The 6,000-nt window shown below is 42.5% G+C and overlaps 2 long non-coding RNA genes across 2 annotated transcripts in view; one reads left to right on the top strand and one right to left on the bottom strand.

Annotated features, from left to right (window-relative positions):
• Positions 1-5,700, top strand: part of LOC140984582 (uncharacterized) — an 8,132-nt gene extending 2,432 nt beyond the window's left edge. The window contains exon 2 of the long non-coding RNA XR_012176642.1: positions 5,579-5,700. This is a non-coding gene — a long non-coding RNA (uncharacterized lncRNA). The remainder of the gene's footprint in view (positions 1-5,578) is intronic.
• LOC140984581 (uncharacterized) overlaps positions 1-6,000 on the bottom strand; it is a 36,803-nt gene that overhangs the window by 4,321 nt on the left and 26,482 nt on the right. The window lies entirely within an intron of this gene.

Raw genomic sequence — 6,000 nt, 5'->3', positions numbered from 1 at the left:
TTGAATGTCACCACTACTCCGAGCAAAAGAAAGTTAGGTTGGCGGTGGTGGAATTTCTAGACTATGCTCTCATTTGGTGGGATCAACTAGTGACCTCTAGGAGGAGGTATAATGAGAATCCCATTGAAACTTGGGATGAGATGAAGAGGTTCATGAGGAAAAGGTTTGTGCCCAACCACTACTATAGGGAGATGTTTAAGAGACTACAAACTTTGAGGCAAGGGGTGAAGAGTGTTGAGGACTACTATAAGGAGATGGAAGTAGTCATGATTAGGGCCAATATTGAGGAAGATAATGAGGCGGCCATGGCTCGTTTTCTTTGTGGTTTGAACAGGGAAATCCAAGATCAAGTTGAGCTTCGGCACTACTTGGATCTAGACGAGATGGTGCAAATGGCCATAAAAGTGGAGCAACAACTCAAAAGGCGTGGAGTTGGCCACACCAATCCAACTGGGGGTTCATCATCTTCATGGCGGTCAAATGTGGTGAAATGTGAGGAGAACAAGGTGGTGACCAAGCCCAAATTTGAGACCAAACAAGAGGCGCCTAAACAAGGAGTGCAAGGTAAATCTGAAACTCCTTCTAATCGATCTAGAGATGTTAAATGATTTAGGTGTCAAGGGTTAGGTCATATTGCTAGTGAATATCCTAATAAAAGGGAAATGATTCTAAATGACTATGGTGAATATGAGTCTCAAAGTGAGGGTGATGATGATGAGATGCCTGCATTAGAGGATCATGACGAGGGTTATGAGGCAGTTGTAGGTGAAGCACTAGTGACTAGGCGAATTATGAGTGACCAAGTCAAGGAAGAGGAGACTAACCAAAGAGAGAACTTGTTCCATACTAGGTGTTTTGTGAATCAAAAGGTTTGCAATTTAATCATAGATGGGGGGAGTTGTACTAATGTGGCTAGTGTTGAAATGGTGGAGAAATTGGGTTTGCCTACACTAAAGCACCCTCAACCAAATAGGCTTCAATGGTTGAATGATTGTGCGGAAGTGACAGTTAACAAGCAAGTGCTAGTGCCTTTTTCTATTAGGAAGTATGTGGATGAGGTCTTGTGTGACGTGGTACCCATGCATGCTTGTCAGGCCTTGGCAATATGATAGGCGAGTGACACATGATGGGTTCAAGAATAGGTATTCATTTGTATTGAAAAAAGAATCCATTGTATTATTTCTTTTGTCCCCAAAGCAAGTGTTGGAGGACAATTTGAAAAAAAAGAAGAGAGATGAGGCCGAAAAAAAGAGTGAACTAAAAAGTGAGATGGCCTTTGAAAATAAAAATGAAATCGCTGAAAAAAAAGTGATCAAAAAAATGAGACAGCCTTGCAAAAGAAAAATGAGAGGAAAGAAAATGAGAGGGAAGAAATTGAGAGGAAAGAGGCCAAAAAGAAATCATATATGACCCAAAAAGGTGAGTTGAAACAATTTATGCACACACATGAACCACTTGTGTTGATTATTTATAAGGAGATCCTCCTTAACACAAGTGATATAGCCGGGTCTCTTCCGAGCGTTGTTGTTTCACTTTTGCAGGAATTTGAAGATGTATTTCCGGAAGAGTTACCTCAAGGCTTACCACCATTGAGGGGAATGGAGCACCAAATCGATTTCGTGCCTGGGAGTGCATTGCCAAATCGTGCCGCCTATAGGAGCAATCCGGAGGAGACTAAGGAACTTCAACGGCAGGTAAGTGAGTGGTTAGAGAGGGGTTTTGTGCGTGAGTCTATGTCCCCTTGTGTTGTCCCTGTTTTATGAGTTCCTAAGAAAGATGGTTCATGGCGTATGTGAGTGGATTGTAGGGCAAACAATAACATAACCATTAAGTATAGGCATCTCATACCTAGACTAGATGATATGTTAGATGAATTGCATGGTGCATGTGTCTTTAGTAAAATTGACTTGAAGAGTGGTTATCACCAAATTAGGATGAGGGAAGCTGATGAGTGGAAAACTGCTTTTAAAACCAAATACGGGTTATATGAGTGGATTGTAATGCCAATTGGCTTAACTAACGCTCCTAGCACCTTTATGAGGTTAATGAATCATGTTTTGCGTGCACACATAGGAAAGTTTGTTGTTGTTTATTTTGATGATGTGCTAGTGTATAGCAAAAACTTGGATGAGCATGTTAATCACTTGAGGCTTGTGCCAATCACACTAAGGGCTGAAAATTTGTATGCTAACCTAAAGAAATGTGATTTTTGTACAAGCAAACTTGTCTTTCTTGGTTTTGTGGTAAGTTCACAGGGTATACAAGTTGATGAAGACAAGGTAAGTGCCATTCGAGATTGGCCAACGCCTACTACTGTTGGTCAAGTTCGAAGTTTTCATGGTCTTGCAAGCTTCTATAGGAGGTTTGTAAAAGATTTTAGCACACTGGCAGCACCAATGATGGCGGTGATCAACAAAAACGTTCCATTCCCTTGGGGCGAGGAGCAAGAGAAGTCTTTTAATCTTATAAAGCAAAAGTTAATTAATGCTCCTTTACTTGTTTTACCTGATTTTGCTAATACTTTTGAGATTGAATGTGATGCTTCAGGTGTATGTATTGGTGGAGTGTTGATGCAGGGAGGACGGCCGGTGGCGTACTTTAGTGAGAAGCTCAATGGAGCACGCTGAACTATCCCACGTATGATAAAGAGTTCTACGCACTTGTGAGGACTCTAGAGACGTGGCAGCACTACTTGAGGCCTAAGGAGTTTGTGATTCATACGGATCATGAGTCTCTAAAGCACCTCAAGGGGCAACAAAAGCTGAACAAGCGGCATGCAAAGTGGGTGGCATTTATAGAAACATTCCCCTACATCATCAAGTACAAACAAGGTAAGGAAAATGTAGTGGCCGACGCACTATCACGGAGGTACGTACTAATCTCTACCTTGGAATCAAAAATTTTGGGATTTGTGCATGTGAAAGAATTATATGTACTAGATGAGGATTTTAAAGGTGTGGTTGAAACATGTATGCATGGTCCACATGATAAATTTTATTTGCATCATGGTTTCTTATTTAGAGAAGATAAGTTGTGCATCCCTAAATCTTCAATTCGTGAATTACTTGTTAGGGAGGCACATGGGGGTGGTTTAATGGGACATTTTGGTGTGGCTAAAACTCTAAGTGTATTGCATGAACATTTTTATTGGCCACATATGAAACGTGATGTTGAGTGTGTTTGTGAAAAGTGAATAAATTGTAGGCAAGCTAAGTCTAAGACACAACCACATGGATTGTATACACCGCTTCCTGTTCCTAGTGAGCCTTGGATTGACATTTCTATGGAATTTATTTTGGGGTTGCCTATGACTAAGAAAGGGAGGGATTCAATATTTGTTGTTGTTGATAGATTCTCTAAAATGGCACATTTTATAGCTTGTCATAAAACTGATGATGCTTCAAACATTGCGGATTTGTTCTTTAGAGAAGTCGTTAGGTTGCATGGCTTGCCTAGGACTATTGTGTCTGATCGTGATGTTAAATCCTTGAGTTACTTTTGGAAAACATTGTGGGCTAAACTTGGCACTAAATTGTTGTTTTCTACTACTTGTCATCCTCAAACGGATGGACAAACTGAAGTTGTCAATAGGACATTAGGAACACTTTTGCGTGCTATTCTTAAAAAGAACTTGAAGAATTGAGAAAATTGTTTGCCATTTGTTGAGTTTGCTTATAATCGCAGCGTGCATTCTACTACAAATTATTCGCCCTTTGAAATTGTGTATCGTTTTAATCCTTTGACTCCGTTGGATTTGATGTCTTTGTCTGTGAGTGAAAGGTTAAACATGGATGGCAAAAAGAAGGCTGAATTTGTTAGGGGTTTGCATGAAAAGGCCAAGGCCAACATCGAGAAGAGAAATGAGCAATATGCCAAACAAGCCAACAAAGGGAAGAACAAGGTGATATTTGAGAAAGGAGATTGGGTGTGGCTACACTTGAGGACGGAAAGGTTTCCTGAGACGCGCCGTTCGACGCTATTACCCAGGGCCGATGGACCATTCCAAGTTCTTGAGAGGATCAATGACAACGCCTACAACCTCGACCTACCAGGTGAGTACAATTTGAGTTCCACTTTCAATGTTAGTGATTTGTCGTTGTTTGATGTAGGTGATGAGCAAGATTGGAGGACAAATCCTTTTCAAGAAGGGGAGGATGATAGGAACACGGGCGGTCAAACTCCAAGGAAAGCATGGGATCCTTTGCAGTTGCCGGAGGGACCAGTAACGAGGGGACGACTAAAGAAGTTCAAGGAGGCACTACAGGGAGTCATGAGCAAGCATAAAGGGGTCGTGATGCATGGGAGCACGTTTGGAGACCAAAGGAATATTATTCAAGCATTGTTGAATACGGCCGAGACTACACGGATTTCTACACGGACCTGCACACGGGGTCCGTGCCCTTTATAGCCGAGGATGAAGAATTTGCGTGCCGACACGGACCCGAGCACGGACCAGTACACGGGGTCCGTGTCCTAATACAGTGCGTAAACGGACCCGTACACGGAGGTGGACACGGGGTCCGTGCTCCTTGTTTCCAGCTGAAGTTGATTCTCCCGAGCGAACACGGACCCGTACACGGAGGTCAACACGGGGTCCGTGTCCTGTGTTTTCTGCGCTGATTTGTTTCCTTTCTAGAGTTTTAATTTTTTTGGAGAGTAGATTTGAGATATCTTTTGTTTATTAAAACATGTTTGAACAAAAATTAACACACAATTGAGATATTATTAAGTTTATACAATAGTTTTTGAGTTTTTCTCTTAAACTTTTTCAAATCTTTGCTTTGTAATCAAAATCATACTTATCAAAGTTTTAACTTTGTGGGGTTTGTCGATCGTTCTTGTGCGGATTGTCAAGGGCTTGTTCTTTGAAGGTTCGCTATAATTTTGGTTGTTTATTTTCCGTGATTATTTGTTGCTAAACTTTTCATAGTTTAGTGGTGAAAATCACACACACACTTTATTCAAAAGATCGGGACAACACATCGATCCTTGCGCGTTATTGAATAGAGGGCGCGATTCGATTTTAATCGTGTTTGCTATTTATCCGTACGAGGATTCGTATCACACTGTGAGTTGGGTAGTTTATCTGGGGCGGATGCCTCCTTAAGAGTAACGGAGGTGTGCGAAAGTAGGCTCAAGCTAAGATTCTGCTCGTGAGCGTAATGGTATAAGCCTGCCAGACTGTGAGACCGACTGGTAGAACAGAGACGAAAGTCGGCCATAGTGATCCGGGAGTCCCGTGTGGAAGGGGTCTCTCTCAACGGATCAAAGGTACGCCGGGGATAACAGGCTGATGACTCCCAAGAGCTCTTATCGACGGAGTCGTTTGGCACCTCGATGTCGACTCATAACATCCTGAGGTTGAAGAAGGTCCCAAGGGTTTGGTTGTTCGCCGATTTAAGTGGTACGTGAGTTGGGTTTAGAACGTCGTGAGACAGTTCGGTTCCTATCTACCGTTGGTGTTAAAGGGAGAACTGCGAGGAGCCAACCCTAGTACGAGAGGACTGGGTTGGGCCAACCTATGGTCTACCGGTTGTAATGCCAATAGTAGCGCCGGACAACTAAGTTGGTATGGAAGAACTGCTACGCAGCGGGAAATCCTTCTCTATACAAGTTCTCGGACGAGGTTTTTGAACAGAAATTCGATAGGCGAGAGGTGTAAGCACCGCGAGGTGTGAAGCGACCTCGTACTAAACGAAACTACTTTCAACTCTTATGAGGTCTCGAAGACGGAATGTAGCTGCCAACCCTAGTCAGAAAGCTGAAATGAAAAAGTCTTTTCGAATAATAAGGTAAGATTCATAGCCCCAACCGGGGTCCTTAGACCGCAGCTTACTAAGCGCTGGTTCTATCCCACCGGCCAAGCAACCTAGGTGGGAATAGTGAAAGAAAGAGAATCTATTTTCAAAATAGAAAGGGCCGATTCACCTAAAAGACCAAAAGCCCTGGATACAACTGAAAAGAAATGGCTTTCCTGAGTGCTCTCCCTAGAGCTAGGGG

This window comes from Primulina huaijiensis, chromosome 9 (genome assembly GCF_012295235.1).
Source record: "Primulina huaijiensis isolate GDHJ02 chromosome 9, ASM1229523v2, whole genome shotgun sequence".
In the NCBI taxonomy this organism is placed as follows: domain Eukaryota; kingdom Viridiplantae; phylum Streptophyta; class Magnoliopsida; order Lamiales; family Gesneriaceae; genus Primulina; species Primulina huaijiensis.
The sequence above is the reverse complement of the archived record's forward strand: the minus strand, read 5'-3'. Positions and strand labels throughout refer to the sequence as shown.